The 21,840-nt window shown below is 48.1% G+C and overlaps 1 protein-coding gene across 1 annotated transcript in view; it reads left to right on the plus strand.

Moving 5' to 3' along the window:
• The first annotated feature begins 16,471 nt into the window (after positions 1-16,471).
• Positions 16,472-21,840, plus strand: part of lrfn5a (leucine rich repeat and fibronectin type III domain containing 5a) — an 81,245-nt gene continuing 75,876 nt past the window's right edge. The window contains exon 1 of the mRNA XM_076023476.1: positions 16,472-17,333. The gene's annotated coding sequence lies outside the window, so the exon portion shown is untranslated. The remainder of the gene's footprint in view (positions 17,334-21,840) is intronic.

Genomic DNA, 21,840 nt, shown 5'->3' on the forward strand with positions numbered 1-21,840 from the left:
TCAGGGAACTTAATATTCCGTCTGAAATAAGCTTCGGCTGCCCAGTGTCTCACGGAGTAGAACCAGAGGACGACATCTTTCTTTTGTGTCCAACATTTAATTAATGTTTAATGTTTGTTTAAAGCCTCTGATGGCTCATTTTCAAGGAAAAAACCTCAGAAGATCTATGTGAAAACAGCCCATTGTTAGCCCTCTGTTTGCAGCTTCCTGATGCTTTGTTAGATTCGCCCTGGAAATGGGTCACAGTTACTGCAGGGCTGCCAACTTGGTGGAGGAGAAAGAGTCTCTTGGCTCCATCAGTCTTTGGCTCTTTGGCCTGGTTAGTCAGGAATCAGCGCTGCCTCCAGTTGACGCCAGGCTCCTGTCGCCTCGAGGACCAGCAGCATCAATACCATCAACATAAGCACCAGCAACACCAGCAGCACCACCAACATCAGCACCATCAACACCATCACATCAGCACCAGCGGCACCATAATATCACATCATTAACAGGATCAGCAGCATCAATACCATCAACACCACCAGCACCACCAGCACCATCAGCACCATCATCAACCTTGAGCACCATCAGCACCAGCACCATTGCATTCGCACCAGCAGCATCAGCACCAGCAGCACCATCACATTAGCACCAGCACCAGCACCATCATCAACCTTGAGCACCACCAGGAAAAGCAGTACCAGCAACACCGCAAGGAACATCAGCATCGTCATCAATCTTGAGCACCCACAGCACCATCAGCACCAGCACCATCACATTAGCACCAGCGCCAGCATCATCAGCACCACCAGCACCAACAGCACCATGAGTACCATCAGCACCACCAAGACTATCAGCACCATGAGTACCATCAGCACCACCGACACCACAAGGACCAGCACCATGAGAACCATCACCACCACCATCACTGCTGCAGCCGCCTCCACACCCACTGCAGGAGTCTGACACTTGTGCAGGAAATGCGCCTGCCAGCCCTTGTTTTCCCATTATTTCATAAACAAGCCATCATCGCGGCCCCGGGGCCGAATGATGTCTTCCTCCGAGACTGGAGGATGCGGCCGCGTTGATTAGATCCCAGCTGCAGCTGCGCATTCGCGAGCGCCTCAGAACCCAGAGACTCTGCGGCGCTGGCGGCTCTCGCTGTGCTCGTTCCTCACAGAAAAAGATTCCCTTTCCCCCTGGTTCGCCTCGCTGTGACGGAGCAGAGCCGTTGCCTTCGACCGCTGTAAACCGCCGCTCACATGCATCAACGCGCCGGCGGCGCCGCGCGTCATGAGGCGCCGGCAATGGAGATAAACGTCCCCCATAACCTGCCGGAGCTGCGTCTCCCGGTTAAAGACGAGGCCCTGGAGGCGGGATCCCGCAGCCTGGAATCTTTCCCTCCGGACTGGAAAGTGTTTTCAGGCCGAGCTTCCCAACCTGCCGACGCTCCGGGTTCACTGCGTCCTCTCCCGTCGACCTGACAGCCTCTCTAATAGCCCAGCTTTGGAATTTGCCAATTTTTATATTTTTTATCATTTTTTTCAGGGGGGTTGGTTTTGACACTTTGTTACGACCTTCTGGTCCAGCTTCATCATTCCCGTTCCCGGACTCTTGACGGTTCCTCTGCAGATCTGGCGGCTGTCCTTCCCTGTCACGCCGGGTGATGGATGGCGCCGCCTCACAATAAGTTTACTCGGTCCGAATCGCACACTCGGGCCTCGTCGTTAATCTGGCCGAGGGGCCCTAGAGTTGATTAAGTTCCCCCTGCGAGGGAACTGCGAGGCCACACGCTCAAATGCTTCTGGCACCGTGCAGAGAAACGGAGTGAAAGTGGAAAATTCCAGGCGCAATTAAGCATGAAAATTCTTTCACTCGCTGTTGGGTTTTTTTTTTTTGACGTGACTTCAGCTTCAAATTTGCCACACGGCTTCCAACGTTGCATCGGAGAAATTTTTTCTAGGAATTTGGGAGGTTTGTTTTGTTTTGTTTTGTTTTTCATCAGCAATCACGCCAAGCTGCTTCGCTGCCGTCTGGGATGAGAAATAAACACTTAAAATAATAAGGTGATTTAATGAAGGTGGCTCGGTGATTCAGAACTAATTTGACCCCCCCCCCCTGCCTTGACGTCAATCTGCTCATCACTTTGTGTATTTATGCTTTCAAAAAAGAAAAGAAAATGCTAAGAACAGGCAAACGAGGAAAAGGACAAAGCTGCTGCGCTGACCCGCGGTTGAGTTGAGAGCACCCCCAAAAAAAACTTAAAAAAAACTAAAAAAAAAAAAGAAATCTGAGAAAATAAGAAGTGGAGAAGGATGAAGAGATTAGGTGGGAATTTATTATTATCTCCTCCATCCTGCCGGCTGCCGCTCAGCCGGATGGCAGGATGAGAGGCGTGTGTGTATTAAACAGCAGATAATGTCCCGCAGTAGCGCTGATAGCAGCCAGGCAGCGGCTCAGGAAGTCACCTTAAAGCCCGGCATTAACTCTTCTCCAAGTCTGCCTCAACTCCCATGGCCTGTCAAACTTTTTTATTGTCTTTCATGATATTTTCTTTCGTCGTCGTCGCTTTTTTTTTTTTTTTTTTTTTTTTTTCTTTTTGTCTTTCCTCCTGGTCACGTCAACCTGCACCCCCAGCGGCAGGGTCACCCCCCCAGCGCGCTCAGCCCTTTCTCAAAGAATTTCCGGCGGTCCGGGGCAGGCCGACGCCCTCCTGCCTTTTGGTTTTTATTACACTGCCGCAGGTCACGTGACCGCTGATCTCAATCTCCCAAACACATTTATCATTTCGACAAAAAAGTAGGAGAGAGAGAGAGAGAGAGAGAGAGAGAGAGAGAGAGAGAGAGAGAGAGAGAGAGAGAGAGAGAGAGAGACCAGATGCTGCAAAATATCCGTCAGGAAGAAGTGTGGTGCTGGAGATAAACGATGTTTATCTCCGTGGTGGTGAGGAAGCAAAAGAAGAACAAAACAAAAAAAAACTGTCAGCTCTTTAGCTGGTTACTGGTGAGCTGAAGGGAAACCCAATTGGCGGTTCCCAAAGCCTCCCCCTGCAGCTGCAGCAATGAGCAGCCGAGTTACTCGGACGTCAATTATGGGAAGGTGCCAACGTTCTTTGTGCGCTTTTACGTGAATATCTCGCGGCTGCCATACCAAATGCTTTAGCCAGACGAGGACCGGGGGAGGAGGCGGTAGAGGGGGAGGAGGAGAAGTCACTTTCCTGACAGCTGACTGAAAGCCAATACAGTGAAGGCAGCGAATCGTTAATCCGGGTCCGTGCACTGTGAATACGTTAAGTGACAGGGTCCACGTCTGCCGCCGCTGACGCTCGACATGTTTTGCATGATGAAGCTGTGAGCCCAGACCCCCCCCGCCACCCTCCTCCCTCCACCCACTCCCCCGCGAACCCTCCACCCCCCCCCTCCCCCGGTGCATAAATGTGAGCCGCAGTACGAGACGTGTAAAGCCGCCGCGTCATTAAGAGTCTGTGCAGGACGGTGAACCGTGAGACCAACGCTGCAGCCGCCGCCGCCATCGGCAGCGACTCATCAGAGCTGCTCGACAGACTGCAATCAGCGCGCTGGCAACACCGAGCAGGGCTGCAGCGACTGCTGCTATTTTAAGCTGGTGAATGGCAAGACGGAGAAAAGAAAGAACTTCTGCCTCCGCCTGCGATATGCACGCACACACACACATATGCATATATGTATACATGTACTGTATATAGTTGGGCTGTCAGCATTAACGCATTAATCACGATTGTGCGTGAGCCTCGAGCAATCCGCCTCAAGCTGGACAGGAAGTCGCTCAAAGAAACAAAATAAAAGCAATTTTCAAAATAGAATACCGCAATTGACAAATGCGATCATAATTGTGTGCGTTATATTTTGTCAGTGTCTAAACAGTGTGCGAGAGAGATGAAAACAAACAAACAAACACACACACACACTACGGGGTGAGGGCGGGGTGTTGGGTGTCTAAACACTCAAACAAACAAGGAAAGAGCGAGAGAGAGGCAGAGAGGAGTTGTTGCCAAGTGAAGATGGATGATGTGAAATTGATCTTGATGAAAAAAAATAACTCTGAAGGGGAGCAAACAACAGCCGAGCAGAAGCGCTTGTCGACCGTCACGGAGGAATGTGAACAGGAGGGCTGTGGCACGCGCGCAATTTTTTTGGGCCGCGCCGCTTCGGGGCGCTTCCGTGTCCGCTGTGAACCCTGCATAAGCCTTTTTGTCCCTTTTACTAACCCGTCGTCGGGGCCTCTGGTAAGAAATACTTTACATGTATTACTTTACATACATTACATACTTTAAAACTGCCTTGAAATGCAAAATAACAGAATTTTACACATGCAATTCATTAATCGCAGCGAAGGAATCTATGAAGATTATGCAATTATTCGCAATTAAAAATATATATCGATTGACAGCCCTAATATATACATATACATAAGCACACAAGCAAACATATACAGTATATATATATATATATATATATATATATATATATATGTATATATATATATGTGTGTGGCAAGAGAGAGAGAGACCTCCTTGGATATCTAGAAATAAATTCTTTGCAACAAAGCAAGATTTTACGGTTGCCCATAAAAGCAAAATATACTGTATCTTAGCGAGCTCTCGGACACTTCACGATGGAGCCATCGGTGAAATATTTCACTTGGTGTGCAAACATAAAGCCGAGCGAAAAACTTGCTAATGGATGAAAAAAATAAAAATAATAATAAAAATAGAAGGAGAAGCAAAAGCCAGAGTGGCGCCCAAGAGTTGAAAAAAAGTTCCACCGCAGACATCTGCAAACCAACGAGCCGGAGAGCGTTGACGAGGACCCGTGAGTGAAACTGCAGGCGGACAAATAAAGGAGCCAACGAGTCTCTTCTTCGTCTTTTGGATGGCCCGCAGGTACAGTCCAAACTGCCGTGGGTTCAGTTTGAATGCTTTCCACTTGGTCAGAGTTTGACTTGGCCAATCAGAATCGTTGCTGTTCGCCCGTGACACATTCATTTAATGCATGACAACTCTCTGACTACCAGTGTTGCTGGCGTAAAAGTAGTCCAACTACTAATTACTGATTACTCCTTAAAAAGTAATCTAATTACTTCCTTAGCTACTTTGTTTCATAGATAATCAATTACAAATGATTTATTACTTAAGTTAGAAAAAGATAAAGTAACTGTTGAGGACGTCTTGTTTCCTGCACACAACGTGCAATGAACCACAATGTTCTTTCATTTAGACGAGAAGAACTCAAAAATAATGCTTGTGTTTCCTGCTATCAACGGTAATCGCTGTTTTGTTTTTTTCTCTTGCCGACCCCAATATCGTTTTTTGTGCGTCATCGCACATCAATGATGTTGCACGCACGTCTGCAACACAATTGTTCTCAAAATTTCAGACATTTTGTGGATAATAAGATATTTTTAGCTTGCAAAATGTTTGGAAAAGTAATGCAATTGTTACTTGATAAAGTAATTATGATATAATTACCAGTTTTGCCACAGTAATCCCGTTACATTACTCTGTTACTCCAAAAGTAGTTTAATTACAGCAGTGGATTACTTAGTAATAGATTACTAGGTAATACTGCATGTATACCATTGTATATTTTCACTGAGGCATGAAGAGATATTTCAGTCTCACAGCGTTTACCCTCTGTCGCTGCATCCCGTAAGCAGCCTTTGGCTTTGCGGCTCGACGCTACGCAAAACATTGAGACTCAAAACTCCCCCCCCCCCGCCGCCCCGCCCCCCGCCCCCCTTCCCCTCGGTTGTCAGTGTCACCCGGGGGACTCGCAGGGCTTACAACATGTTGCCTCGGCGTGTGCGTGAGTCCTCCTTTTGTGCGAGTTTATTAGTGATGCCAGCCTTGTTGAGGTTCGCCGCTGAACCAATAAGAGGCTTGCAGAGGAGGCTTATCTGTCAGGGTGCACACACACGCGCACGCACACACACACACACACACACACACACGCACACACACACGCACACCATTAATGCAAAAAGGCAAATATGCACGCACGCTCGTGCAGCATGCACGGCCATCTCCTTTTGAGTGTGCGACACACACACACACACACACACACACACACAAACACGCACACACAGAAGTGCAAACCAGATCACTTTGGTCACGCTGAAGTGTAAACAAGCAAAGAGCGGGTTTAGAGTGATTGTGGCCTCGTCTTGTTAAGGGCTGCATGAATAAGAAGCTTGCAGGGAAGGCTTATCTGTTTGGCACTGTGCAGTGTGTGTGTGTGCGAGTGTGTCAAACACACACACGCAGCCCCATATCTACACACAGTTTTTTGGAGGCCTTATCGCAGCCAGATAACATTGCGAGGCAGCGAGTGGAGCAGATCTTGCTGCCATGAATGGAACATGCGGCGGGCGAAGGGTTGGACACACACACGCACGCACACACACACACACACACACACACACAGACAGACACACACACACACACGTTGCCAGGCAGATGCTATGTGACTTTAAGCTGTGTATCTTTTTTATCCCCCCCCCCAGAAGAGATGAACATGGCCGAGCCGCTCGCCCGCAGGTGTGCAGGTGAGGGAGGGAGCCGAGCGGCGTCCCTCGCTGATAAAGAGGCGAGTGATTGCGGGGGGGAAGAGGGGAGGGGGGGGGGGGGCTTCATCACATGATGGCCGACTGCCGATAGACCTGCGGGTGGTTAACAGCTGAAAGCGGCGACCTGCAGGCTCGCTAATTAAATTTAGCTTCTGCCAGCCGAGGTTATGATTCTTCCAGGGTGGCTGTTTCCGAGGGCTGCGGCTGGTTTCTGATGGAGTCGCGTGACAGGGCCGACTGCGCAGCTTCCATCCCCGCCTTCGTGGAACAGTTTTGATTGCCGGTCGCCCCCTATTTCTCTCTGCCGGGCCACACTGTCGGCGCTGCTGAATTCACCGGCGCAATATTTTGCGAGCGCGAGCAGCCAGCAGCTGCTCGTATATATATATATGGAAGCTCCTTGTTGACCTTTTGTTCCGCCGAAACAAACAAAAGTCTGAAAAGTTCCTCTTTCGGGAACTCACAGGCAGGTGGACACAGTAGCTCGGCGCCACGCTGGGAATAATGCGTCTGTTTCATCAGGCTGATGATAAATAACCTGCCGGACGACCGCTCGCAGAGAAGACAAGACAAACTGGCAACGATGTGGAAAGAAGGCGCGACTTTAATACTCAAGCAGGCAGAAAAATACACGAGATTTCAAGGTGTTGCATTTACAAAAAAGAAAAAGTAAATTCTGAGATCTCTTAGGATAAATTGTGTCTAACCAACCACTCTGATGATGTCACAAAGGGCATTTAAACCTCATCAATGCCTCTCCCAGGTTAGCGACCACACCCCTCAGTGTTGGCTCCGCCCTCTGAGACTTCCTTTTATTTTTTTTTAATCCACCAGTTATATCAAAGCTGCATGAGGGCTTAATGGTGCTTCCTGGGGATGTTTTTTGATAATAAAATCAGGTGGAGCTGCTTGACGAGAGTAAAGAGCAAAAAAAAAAAAAAAAAAAGAGATTGGGAAAAACAACATTAGAGTTGCCAGTGTTTACTCCTGGGATTTATATATTTATTTTATATATAATTTTAGCTCTGAGCGACAGGAGCGAGAAATCCGCTCACAACGGCCATTCACAGATTCACCAGACATCATTGGCTGTCTTGTCCAATGATGATATTGCCCAGACAATCAATCAATCAATCAATCAATCAATCAATCAATCAACCGGTCAATTTTTATTTGCACAGCGCTAAATCACGTCCAGAGGCGTCTCAAAAATTCTCTTTGGAAATAATCTAACGCCAACAGCTCCTCCCCTGGGCCGCACGCCCCCCACCCCCCCAATTCAAACCACAGTTCAGCGTGTTCTTCCACGAGGTTTTTTTTCTCCTCCTTTTTTCCGTCACCACATCCGTGTGTGTGTGTGTGTGTGTGTGTGTGTGTGTGTGTGTGTGTGTGTGTGAAAGAGAGAGAGAGGAGTATTTTTCCCTTTTTTTTTCTCCCCGGCCTTATTATTCCAGCACAAAGCCGACAGTGTCAGAGCTGTCAAAGCGCAGCTGCTAATGAACCTCATGCCGAGGCTTCTCGCACGCTGTACGACTCCGCCGGCATAAAAGGCCAACTTTTATGTTTAACCGCTTCACCGGAATGGAAGCGTCATGCAATCGCAGTCTAAAAAGGACAAATGCATTTGCGATATCTCCTCTTTGTCTGCGCCCTCGATGCCCCGTGCCACTTCGACACAGCGCCACCTTCAGGTTCGCGGTGTCAGCTCAGATCCTGAAAATGTTTCCAAATAACATATTGAACAACGAAAGGGTTTGAACAGGAAGGGAAGTTTTGGGGGGGGCAAAGCGACAGAACAGAGTGAGCCACTCTGGGAACACACAACAGTTTTCTTGGAAGGATTTCGTGTTTGCGTGTTTGTATCGCAGAGGAAACAAGGAAATTGAAAAGAAAACACGGGTTTGATACAAATACAGGAAATTAGAGAGAGAGAAAAAAGAGGAACCCTGGGGAGGCTCTGTGTCCCTGGAGGAGTTTTGGACAAAAGAGAGGGCATCCTGACGTTTCTTTGTAACACTGAATATTGTTACGCCCCAGTCTGGGAGGTCTGAGACATGACATGAAAAGGCCCCATCTTCCCCAAGTCCCAAGCTGCCATAAACACAGAAATAAAATAGGATAAAACAATGGCATCTAGTTTATTTAAAACAAAAGTTGGATTTACCAAAATAACAAAAGACTCGGAGGCAATGACGCTAAGCTAACCAAACCAAGAGAAACAAATGACAACTAACTAACGGTGTCCCAGCTGCAGCCAATCACAGGCCAGGGCGTGGACCTTTGCACCTATTCTGCTTACAAAAAGCACAGGGCACAAACAAAGCAGGCAGCTGAAAACAAAAATGGCTGCTTTCTGTACAGTATAGACTAAAACAATGACACATTTCTCTTTCGAGTCGTTTCTGAGCGGCGTGTTTGCCATGTTTTCCACCGAGGCTCATGCAAAACGCCGCGTTATTAGCGACATACATCAACAGACTGAGCTGCAGGAGAAACGAGAACCCAAACCTTCGCTCTCCCCACAGGGTTTCCATCCTCTGCCAGGGGCTCCGCGCTCAAAGACTTACTCATCTCCTGTTCCTGCACCTCAACCTGTGTGTTGTCAGCGCCGTTCGGCAGGCAGCCACTTCCTCGGGGACGAGCACAGAGACGTACACACCGGTTCGAACTGACACAGTTGAGGTATTTTCGGCTGGAAGTCATTGTCTAGGATGGCTTTCAGTACCCAGCTTATTTCACAGTGTTTACCTGTGTTATCCTCTTCATTTTACTGTAAAGTTCCTTGGTCACCTTTGAGTTGTTGTAAATTGCTATAGGACTACAGACGAGTAGAGCTGATTGGTTGAGAACAATAAAAGCTAATAGCAGTTGTTGGGGATTCAATACTCAAATATTGATGTTTCCAAGAGCAAAAATGCTTCAGGATCAATTCCTATATGGTGAGAGGGATATTTTCTCTAGGCTCAGCTGATTGGGACTAATTTAATCGTAGTAGAAAGTCATTTTTCCAGGAGCTACATGCTCACTGAAGCAGCCTTCACAATGAAAACCTAAGTCACTGCCAAATCTTTTTTCCCCCCCCCGAAAGTTCTGGAAAAGAAAATTTAAACTGTCTGTTAGTTTGGTCCTCCGGCCTGTAGGGGGAGCCCCTTTGTTACGTTTAATTAATGCCGATTACGGTGATTACAATGATTTTTCTCTTGTCTTTTCTTTAGAGGTTTGAATGCCCGACTGCAGCAAGGATGTCAGTGTGCAGTCGGACTACGCAGAGGTTCCCTCGCACACAAACCCATCCTGACTTTATCACTTTATCACTCCCTCTAGAGGCAGATAATTGGAGGAGTCATTTGGTCAGCCTTTGGCACAGAGAAAAAAAAAAGCGGAATAAGGACAGAGTGACAGCAAGGATGGGGCACCAGTCCAAATTTCCTCTCCTGCTCCATTTTGCTGCTACTTCCTCTTACCTCCATCCACTTCCTGCCTCTGCCCCCCTGTCTGCACCTGTAACTATTAGCCAGCAGAGAAGGTTGGGAGCACTCACTTCCTCTGATGTCACACAGCTGTCATTGTCCCATCCAGACAGTCCCCCCCCCCCCACCCTCCTCGTACTAGGCTCCTTTCTCAAAGCACCAATTTCCATGTCTGGCTCCAGGGAACGTCTACTCGACTCTCTTTTGTCAGAGCGCTACCTTAATTCAAGCGCTTCCAAGACTTGCTCCGTGCACAATGTAACCCTTTATCTCTCTGCGATATCCGTTGCTCCTTTCAGCCTCCAAGACTCCATCCTGATTGAATGTCCGCCTGCGATGGCGAGCGCGGCCGTGTCAATGCGCCTCAATGCGCCTCCGCGGAGGCGATAGGTGGGGTGGCTGAGTGCGAGTGAGAGTGCAGTCAGGGGAGGATGGCAGCCAAAAAAAAAAAGGGAAGAGAAAACAAAAGCATGCTGTTGTTCTGAAAAAAAAAAAGACAAAACCTTTGATTAAAGAGAGATTCAAACTGATAACAAGGCAGCCTGATTATGATGTTTCAATCAGACAACAAATCATTTTCATTCCATTCATCTGTTTTATTAGAAGCACCACCAGATGCCTGTGTGGCTTCCACTCCAACAAACCCTGCGATAAACTGGCAACCTTTCCAATCCACTGCTGTCATTTTAAAATCTGGAAACCACTGTTGACTTCATTGGGTATGTGGTCAGTACTCCGACTGTCGCTGCTGAATCTTTCCAAAACTGGACAGAGTTACATCGTCTTTTTTCCTTGCTTTTGTGAGTGGAAGTTAAAATTTTAGAGCCAGATTAAAGAAATCACACGTCAATCAACTTTTATATATGAAGCACTGAATCCTATTTAGAGGCATTTCAAAAAGCTCACCTGAACTTCTATAGACCTCATGTATAAAAAAATATATATATATATACTGTATTTTAAATCATTTTATTTTTGAGTTGTGCTATTTTTAGAACAGGCCTGCGGGCGACTAGTCAGGCTCTCGGGGGCGACCTGGAGCCCGCGGGCACCGTGATGGTGACCCTCGCTCCAGAGCAAGCATGAAGTGACGGCCATCTGCTTTGGACCAGAACCTGAGACCTCTGCACATGCCCAGTTTAAGCTGAGCGGAGGCGGAAGCCAGTTCATGAAAACCATAAGGTCCATAGGATGCTGAGAATCTTGAAAGTGCTGCGGTCACTTTCTCCGCCACTCGTCTGCGCCCGAAAAGGATTTCAGCCAATATGAGCCGCCGCCTGCAGCTGCCATAACAGCTAATCGATAGCCTGATCCACGGCGACGGAGGGCCAAAGCTTCGCCGGCTTAATGTTGATACAGATGGCGCCTTTGTGCTCTCGTCTTCTGCCTCGCTGGGTCGAGTCCTCGGGATCTTTCTCTCCGTCTCCACTGGTATCCAGCGATGCGGCTGAACCAATCAAATCCTGACGAGTTTGGAGAATTTAGGGGGGCCCCGCCAGGCAAGTGTTCTGTTTGATCCAAAAGTAATACAAAATAAATCAAGGGTACATCAAAAAGCTTTACTGAAATGCTTCCAAATGATAAAACACGGGTAACTAAAGTGGCGGCGGCGGCGGCGGCTCCCGTATTTGACCTCAACTCAAATTGCTTGCGGTGTCGACCGCTGCGGTCACTCATCCGAGCCTCTGCCGAGGGGATTCCGCAGCCAGCCGGCCAATTATTTTCAGTCTTACCGCCGTTTCCAACACGGATGATCAGACAATCAATGCGCTGATCGGCACCACTGGAAGCCTAAGGTTTAAAAAAAGCCCGAGGCGCGGGGAGAGTCACCGGCCGGTGACCGCCAGCGACGACCACGCGCTCATTAAGAGCCGGCGCGTTGCGGAGATCGGCAGGAAGTGCGGGGCAAGCGGCAGAGCAACGCGGCATTTCTCAAGATTCCCAGGGACGTACCGAGACGTTCGGCATCGAAATGCATCCACGTTCGGAATAAATCAAATGCATCCATGGCATAGATAGGTGGCAGATAGAAGGGTGAGTGTGATTTTTCCGCGGCAGCTGGATCCGACAGATTTCTTCTGTCCTTGCAACGTCCAATACTAAGGCGTTTCAATCGGCCTTGATTTTTCCATGACCCGTGGGCTTCTTTTACACACGACAAGGCACAAAAGGAGAGCCGCTCGGAAAACCATGCGAGCAATTGCTTTGCAGCAGCGGAAAACAACGGCTGCGGCTAAAGAGATTAGCCTGGGCGATGCCCAATAAACAGAACAAACAAACAAACAAAAAAAAGCCCGCCAAAACAAAAGTCATGTCTTGGACCGGATGCTCTTCTGCGCGCCAGAAAATATCACTTCATGGAAGTAATTAGATAACCTTCAATAGATAATCTGGTCTGCTAGGATATTGATGTTTCCCTCCGTTAGCTTCAGGCAAAGATGTAAACAATCTCACGGGGTGCATCCATACAGGACGCTTGACGAAGCCTTGAAAAGATTATACGCTGCTGGCGGTCGAGGAGAGGCGGCGGAGACGACGTGCTCGCTGCATACATCCCGCCTGGAGCCCGTTCGAGGGCCGAACCTTATCGCTCGTGTCTGGAATTTACCCCGCACTGTTGCCCGGCAGCGAGAAGGTGCCGGCATCCCTGCGTGGAGTTTCCAGGAGCCCCCCCGTCGACCCCGAGAGCAAGATAAGCAGCCATTTTGTTCCGCCCCTCAGAGAAATATCGCAGAGCCGATGTGTCGGGATAGCGACGGGGAAGGGCCAGAGCCTTTGCTCATCACTTAAAAGTCAGAGGGAAGGATTAGTGCTTCAGCCAAGGACGCCAAAGAAGCCGACGCGTGTCAGTGACTCAGCCAGCAGAGACTCAGAGGAGACACTCCAAGTCTGGACAAGATGCAAGGGATAAAAAAAAGCAAAAAAAAAAAAAACATGTCAGTGCGTGAAGAGATTTTCAACACAGATCTCATGGTTGATGGACACTTACAGAATACTGTAGAATACTAACACCATTGTGTTTTTATCTCGGCTTTCCACCTTCGATCAATAAAATCCCACAACATGCCACGCTTAAGTTATAGTGTCAACCCCTTGAAACTGGATCATCTCCTGAGCCACTGTCTCTATCGAGTCCATGCAGATGGTCTCCTGTGGTCACTTCACGCAATGGGGGCTGTAAAACGATAAAAAAAAACAAATAAATAAGAGCTTTTATTGCGCCCAAACGTCTCCTAACCATTTCATTTTCTTGCCTCTATTACGTCGGGGGGGTTATCAACGGTCGACTGATTTGGCTTCGAGTGGTTAACAAATGAGAAGTGATTCCAGCGCCGAGCGACGCCGGCAGCCACCTGACAACGTCTCAGTGACTTTAACAGCCGCTAAGAGCCAATCAATAAACTGATTGGCAGTAGAGCAGCGGCCCCGGGTCTGTATTACCCTGGTTTATTGTCATGTACAATGAGGCTGTTGAGCTGATGCTGACCGATTGCACACAAAACATGTCTGGAGGGGGGGATAAGTGAAAAAAATTAAAAAATAAAAAAATAAAATATATATATATATATATATATGTATATATATGTATATATGTGTATATATATATATATATATATATATATAGTTTGTTTTATGGATCTTTAAGCATTTAAAGGTGGTGATTTTTTTTTTTTTAAAAGATACATCCACAGAGTTTTTACAAAAGGTACAGAATGAAAGTCAAAATATTACAAAATAATTTGATTTTGCTCCAATATATTCATAGTATTTATCATAAAAAATAAAATACTGATTCACCATCAAACTAACCAAACTGCAGTGTTGGTCAGTGCCAGTTCAGTATCTCCACTGTGGTCTGAAATGCAAAGCTGATGACGCCACTTTTCTGCTCGACACGCCTGCCAGCCTAGCATCTAATGTAGCGCATTAGCAACAACGTCGGAAAACAAAGCATTAGGCAGGTTTTAAAAAAAAAAAAAAAAAAAAAAAAATTCAACAACTAGTGTCGAAATTGAAGTATTGTCACCGGGTAGGTCAACAACATTAAGAGAAATATCAGGTTAGATTGCTCATTGAAATGAGTGATAGTTAATCAAAGAGTGAGTTTGCCAAAAAAACTAAAATATTTGTCTCTCTTTTTAACGGAAAGGACCAGGAAAGACTTCTGGAGCGTAATGTTCAGACATGTGTTCATGACCTCTGAGTTTATTTAATAAAAACGTATCCATCAGCTGTTTCTCCAATAAGGCTAAAAGACAACAACCCTGAAACCACCTCTTGGCAAGGAGGAGGTTCCATCAACGCGCTAGTCTTCAAAATGGGAATTTAAATGGAAAAAAACAAAACAAAACAAAAACAAATAATGAAAGCATAAATAAGACATCAAAAGGGGGAAATGAGGGAAACAGCAGAATTCACAAACAACAATAATAGGAATAATAAATGGACTGCAATGAAAAATGTGGAATAGGTGTCGGTCAGGATCAAATATTCAGCGGGAACGATATAAAATATTAGTGATGTGAAGCTTCAGAGCCCATCGTGCTGGTGCAAATCAGCACAGAAAGAGATTATTACTCATCTCTGATCGTTTCTATCATCTCGTTATAATTAAGTAATACCGTTTAAAAATAAATTCCACTAAATACATTATGTGACACAGGATCAGTGAAGGTATCAAACGAGGTAGTTGTAGTTTGACTCTCAACATTGGTAAAGCCAAAGCGTGAAGAAGAGCTTCTCTCTTTGCTACCAAACCAAACCCAGCACAGGTGTGAAACCCTGGAAATAAATCATTGTATTTTGGAATCTCTCTCTCTCTCTCTCTCTCTCTCTCTCTCTCTCTCTCTCTCTCTCTCTCTCTCTCTCTCTCTCATTATAAAGGGTAGACGGCATTTCATCTTAATGGGATAACAGAGAAAATCCAATATCAAGTAATCAAGTTGAAAATAAACGCAATAATATTGAGTTTTGCAGTGATGAAATTCAAATGAGTCTGTTCAAGATTTATTGTCACAACAATAATATTTTCTTTTTGTTTTGTTTGTTTTTTTGTTTTTTCCAAGCCAGGTTTATGCAGATTTCCAGATCGACTCGTGTTTTTTGCCTTTGGTTGCGACAGGCAGGCAGTCAGCAGCCAACTGCGATGTACAAAGCAACCGCATACTTTGATGGACGTCTTCTTCTTCTCGAGCTGATCCGCTCCCCGCGTGCTGCCTGCCCGCTGAGAGGCTTCTTAACAACTTCCATGCAACGGACTTCAGGCTGCGTCAAGGCCGATGGTGTTATCAGGGTGTGGCCCGGAAGTGATGGGATTAGGACTTCAAAATAAAAAGAACGACAACAATCTTGTAGGTTATTGGCCATTAAAGCTGCATTGACAGTAGAGAGCTGCAGTGAATGTTATATAGCGAGCATAGCTAACTGGACGTAGTTAACCTTTAGCTAACTGAATGCCAAAATCTAAAAATCACAAATTGTAAATAGAATAAATAAGCAAATAAAGAAATACATAAATAAATACATACATACAATGGGGAGCCTTTAAAAAAAGAATATTGAGTTATTAAGTATTTTTTCCCATATATACATTAAATATTAGAATGAATAGTCATAAACCCAACATTAAATATTTATGATAAAACATTTAAAATCAGTTGGTGTGTTGTATTGTCATACATTGCTGATTTTATTTAATGGACACTATATTAAAACTTCTTAACCAGTGAAGTGTCAAAAATGAATGTGGTTGGGGGGTTAAGACGCTGAATATGAGCTGCTGACTCACTTTGACAACCATGATGCCCCAGTATTGTTTTGTGTGCAAAAGCCGCTGCCTTTTAGCATGTTACTACACACGAGTAACTGCAAAAGTGCAATAAATGCAAAAGTGCAATGTAGATGTATTGATATTCTTTCTGTTCTAGCTGTGCATGGATCACCCATTAGGCCTGTGGGGTCATGGCCTGGGCGCCCTTTGACTCGTGGGGGCTTTGGAGTTTGATGGTGTTTGCCAGAAACCCCATAATTGATTGCCATTTTTTTTAAAAGCCAACATATAATATGGTTAAAATCATTCTGGTGCTATATAAACGCATTTAATGGGGCCTTTGAGGGGGGCCTGAAAAAACAACCTGACCACGCAGGGTCTACTCCGTCCGTCCCTGCACTTTGGAGCGCTTGCCCAAATCCAGAGCTTTTATTTTGAAAGCAGCAGCAGGAAGCCAGAGCCTTGCCTTTGATCCGCGCCGACGATTGTCAGTCCGGGTGCGCAATTTGGATTAAGTGTGCCCGGAAAAGGCGACCGGCGAGCAGGAGCGAGGACCAGCGGGTACGGAGCCGCCGAGATTCGGACGCGAGTGTCGGCGGGACGTCACGGCCTCTTCGTCCCGCCTCTGTTCGGCCAGTGGCCCTCCTCTGTCGCGGTCCTGCCGAGGAGGAGGCGCACCGGTCGAAGCTGCGTGCGGCGCGAGACGGACTCGGGAGGACAGACGGAGAGCGGATCGCGGCCGTCAAGTAGAAATCTCTCCCACCCCGAAAAGAAATTACGCACCTCCAACAATTTGGCTGCGCATTTTCATCGGAGCATCTCAGAGGAGCCGAACTCAAGCCGAGCCCCCCTCGGGATTAGTTTCATTGGAATAACCTCACTTTGCCGAAAGCTACCTGTGCCTGGGATATTTTCAGCGGAATTCTATCGCACCTGCTCGGCGGCGAGCGGAGGAAGCGCAGAGAGGAAGAGGAGGAGGAAGAGGAGGAGGAGGAGGAGGAGGAGGAGAGAACCGGGAGAGGAGGAGAGTGGAAGGAGGTAGAGGAGGTGGTTGGTTGGTTGGTTGGCTGGCTGGCTGGCAGTCGGATGGGATTCTTCCCTCACCCCCTGGATGGAGGGGTGAAGCAGAGAGGAGGATGTAGTCGGCGGCGGGGCGCAGTGAGAATGTAGAGAATCCTAAAAGAGAGAGAGAGAGAGAGGGAGAGAAAAGAAAAGAAAAGAAAAACCCGGACGCACCCCTTTTTGGAAAGGAGCGGATTGAACTGTGAGAGGATCTAACGCCACCGAGGGAGGATAATTACACACACGGCACCACGGCGATCCACATGTATGGGGCGTCGTTTGTATTCGCCACTGTCAGTGTTATTATTCTCATCCTCAACCCCGAGCTGGGAGCTACCCGAGTGGAGTTACAAATAGAAGCGGCGCTCGCCGTTTAACATGATGGCGTTCGGGGAGATTATCGCGCCCTGACAGCCGCAGCGGGGAACCGTCAAGCAGCAGCGAAGGTAGGAAAGTTGAAACTCTTTTTTTCCCCCCCCCGTTCATGTTTGTTCTTTTTCTTCGCCGCCACCTGGTGTCGGATCATCCTCCCCTCCTCCTCCTCGTCCTCCTCCTCCTCCCGTGAGGTTGCGGGAGCAGCGGGATTACGGAGGATGAGGCGTGTGGTGGTGCTGGTGGTGGTGGAGAAGGTGGAGGAGGAGGAGGTGGTGGTGGTGGTGGTGTGATGGTTCCTCTCTGAGGAGGCTTTGTCTGGATGCTGAACTGGGGCGTGGGGCGGCAGACAGGGTGGGTTTGGGCAGAGCAATGGGGAGGGTGGGGTGGTGGTTGGGCACGGTTTGGGTGGCGTGTGGGTTGGGCTGGTGGCTGGTGGGTGCAGCAGAGAGAGAGAGAGAGAGAGAGAGACGGAGATAGAGAAGGTGTGACTGCGTGGAAAAATGCAGCGCGGAGATCGTTGCAAGGTCAAAAAAAAAAAAAAAAAAACTGGCGCTGCTGCTGGTTTCAAGTTGGAGACGCTGGTGGTGTGGCCGTAGTTTGCGCGAGCGCGTGAGTCCACTGAGGCACCTGACCAGCCGGAGGAAATAGAACTTTTGTGCACGCGCCCCCCCAAAGGAAAAAAAAAAAAAAACTGCGCAAGCGCTCGACGCGCACGTGGGCCGGCGGGATAATTATAGCCGCCTGTAAGCAGGTTACGGAGGTGGAAACGCACCGCACCTAGACCCCCCCCCACCACCATCTCCACCAACACCTCACACACACACACACACACACACACACACACACACACTCCCCTTCGCGTGTGTATGTGTTTGTCGAGGGGGGTGTCGATGTGTGAGGAGACTGTGTTCCCGTCAGCGCGCGAGGCCGTGTCAGGCGTTGCACAAGAATATCCGCGTATGTGTGTGTGCGCGTGTGAATCTCGAAACCCCCCTCCCCCCTCCATTCCATCACGCGCTTTTGGCGTGTGATGGGTACAAGAAGCGCTGTGCCATCAGTGTATCAGGGTTTCACCTCTGGAAATATTGTGATATTTATGGAACTTCTCTCTTTCCTTTTTTTTTTCTTCTTTTCCCCATCTCAACGTGTGAACATGGCGAGATGTTGAACCGCCGCCAGGATGTTATGTTTCACAACGATCCGAAGACTCGCGCCGCTGTGTTCTCACTGCACTCGAGGTTGAAAATCGAGGGAAGCAGCAGACGGGCTTTAAACGCAGGGGCCTGAAACCAGACGTCAGGCTGCAAACAGAGGGTTAAATGTGATGGATTTTGTTTCCGGCAGTTAATTGTGCAAGGTTTTTGTTTTTGTTTTGTTTTTTTCGTCATCTGATACATTCAGGGTTGAGAATTTTGCTGCCAAACTCCGTCGGGGATTCACTTGGTACATATATGAACAACACAACACGACGCTGACTGCTGCCAGTGAGGGCAAAGACTGAAACCCACACATGTGCAGTACAGCAAGGCGCTGTAGTAACAGCAGCAGCAACAGAACCCCCCCCCCTCCTCCTCCCACTCCTCCCCTTCCCTCCCGCCTCCAGAGACTGGCAACCTTGGTCACATGGGTAATAAACTCACGCATCATTTATCAGAATTAGCAGCACTTCAGCGCCTCTGGTCTCCCCATGACATCACGCTGATGTCACGACGGGGCGATCGGCTTCTCGCAAATATCTGTTGAGGAGCGGTGGCGACGTTCCCGGAGTCGGGACGAGGAGGAGGCGAGGAGCCGCTGGCCTTTTTTTTTTTTTTTTCCCCCGCTCCCCAAATTGATCAGTTTCTGCTTTACACGCTTAAAAGTCGTCCAATTAAGCTGCAGCGCTGCTCCTCCCTCCCTCCCCCCCCCCCCACCCCCCCACCTCCTCCCTCCTCACTGCAACATCTTTGCACTCGATTTGTTTCGCCGGTTTGTAGCGCTACACTAGCTCGCACTGATTGATCAAGCCAATAAATATATGCACACCAGCCACTCACGCCGGTGCTAATGGCCCGTGGATATGGAGGCATTATGCAAATGCCCCCTCTGGCTATGAAGAGAAGGAGCTGGGGGGGGGGTTGAAAAATATGGAGAGCGAGTGAGGGAGTGAGGGAGTGAGAGAGCGGCTGAGAGGAACTGCTGATTTTCACTCCATTTTGCTCCTGTTTAGCGTGCCATTCCTGTCGGAGAGGAAGTGGTCTTTTGCCGTGCCATTAGGTGCAGGATGAACGCCGCTGTGTTGGGCTTCTAAAGGGACAGTTCACCCCAGAATGGCAACTTTACCCATTTATTGCTCGCCACCGTGTCCATCTTGAGGCTTTGGATACATTTTCTAAGCCGTGATGGAGTTCTGGAGTTGTTCTTGTTCTTGTTCATGTTCTTTTACAGTTCTAAAGAATTCCATCCATCCGTCCGTCCGTCCATCCATCCATCCGTCCATCCATCCATCCATCCATCCATTTGGTATCCCTGCTTTTCCTGCCCCGAGGCTGCTGCAGCCTGTCCAAGCCGTCCTGGGGTGAACGTGGGGTTCAACCAGTTTATAACCGGGCCACACACGCACACACACACACACACACACACGCACACACACACACACACACACACACACACAAACATCCGCATTCACATTCAGAATTACAGATAAAAGTTCAAAGTTGCCAGTTTATTTGCCAGTATGTCTTTGGAGGGTGGGAGGGGCTAGAAAATACAAATTCCACCCCCCCCCCCCCAGTGGCCCGGGAATCGAACCCACAACCTTCAGGCTGTGATGCAAAAGTGCCCCCGAGCGAAGTCTTGGAGGCCACAAGTTGATATTTTGCCTCAAAACAAGGTGGAACTTCCCATTTTCCCCCAAGTCAGCCTGCAAGACACTCCTGCATTCTCCTCCAGACGCTCGCTACCATACCTCGGAATTCCGTCCGTGAGACTCCGGGAACGGTTTTCCCGGGACGCACGAAAGTGGATGACAACATTTTCGGCGGCCACTGCGGGCAAGTCGCAGAACGAGTCCGGGCGTTTGAGAGTCGCCGCTCGACTCGTCCGGCTCTGGAGATTTTACTCGCTGCAGTGCCCCCCCCCGCCCCTCCTCTCCGCCCTCCCCGCCGCCGGCTCCTCCGCTGAGCGAACGTCCGTCGAGAGTGCGCGGAACGTGAGCGTAAACATCCACTCTACGGCTGCTGTCTCAGCGATGACGGATCACTCCTCTGTTTCCGTAATGGTACGCAGAGTGAAGGCTGATAGCGAGGCGGACGCAGCATCTCGCTCCTTCCCACTCCTCCTCCCTCCCTCGCTCATTATTTTTTGTTTCCCCGCCACCGCCGCCGCCGCCTCACAGAAACATGCCTCTTATCGCTGCGCGAAGAGGCTAACGCAGCTGTAAGGCCACTTCTTTATTCTTGCCATGAGGGGTGGGGGGGGGGTGGAGGGGGTGGAGGGCACGCTGTTTATTATACCTGCCCGTCTTCCCAACCTCTGTTTATCTCTCCTCAACTCTCGCCCGCTCAACCAATAAATAAATGAATCCTGTTTTTGAGAGAATGTCGGCATGATTAAATTAAAAGGTCACCGAGCTGCCAGCTCATTATTATTTGCATAAATTAATGCATGCCTCCAGTTTCCTTTTGCGGGGATTCAAGAAATAAATCGCCTCTTAAACCTGCAGCTTACCGACACACAAGAGTCGACTTTGCCGAGTCTTAAATCCCGCCCGGCGACTCGTGCAGCTCTGGTTTCATTGGCCGAGTAGAAATGCGAGATGGATATTCTACCTTCACTAAATATTTAACCAAATTGCGGCAATCTAACCATAAATGACTTGCACTTAATTAAAGGGCCGGTTCCTGTTATGCAGTAGCGTTTAATGATGTGAACGACTACTGCAAACAATCAGTATAGGATAAAAGATGGAAAATTCCAAACCAGCAGTCGCCAACCTTTTTGGCACCACGGCCCGGTGGTATTTAAAAAAAATAAATAATAATAATACTAAAGGTGAATCCACTGCGTACACGTTTGGAACTTTATTAGCAGCGTCCTCTTAACGTGGCGACAACAACATTACATGATGAGTAACATACGCTGTTTTCTTTCTCAACACTCCAAATGCTGCTGGTCTTTTAATGCAGGGTGCTGTGGGTCTCTGAGTGGCTTCATTGGCCCATTAGAGGGCCGGTCGCCGCGTGTTAAGCAGAGTGGGCTTGTTGCGCAGGAATCTTCTGTCGAGATGGAGTTCGTGGTAGGACTCCTGGTGTTGTCTGGTAAACGTTTGCTTCCTTCTTCTTCTGTTTCCTCGCTGGGCCTTTTCCTCTTTCCAAAGACGTTTGATTCCGCTCATGTCGCTCGCTAGCTTGCTGGCCTGTGGGTGTATAATCTGGAGATGAAGCGCCTTGACATGCGTCAAGAGTTGAGCCACAGATGGACGTAACGGAGAGAATCTGTTAATTTTTCAAAATAAAATTGTTCATACTCAGGTAATTAACAAATCTGAATTAATTTAATAGAAGTTAATTCTTCTGTCTGTGCTGCCCGGTACCAAAC

The sequence above is a fragment of the Nelusetta ayraudi genome, unplaced genomic scaffold, assembly GCF_046127955.1.
Source record: "Nelusetta ayraudi isolate G7.1 ecotype Tasmania unplaced genomic scaffold, CSIRO-AGI_Nayr_v1 ptg000015l, whole genome shotgun sequence".
NCBI lineage: Eukaryota > Metazoa > Chordata > Actinopteri > Tetraodontiformes > Monacanthidae > Nelusetta > Nelusetta ayraudi.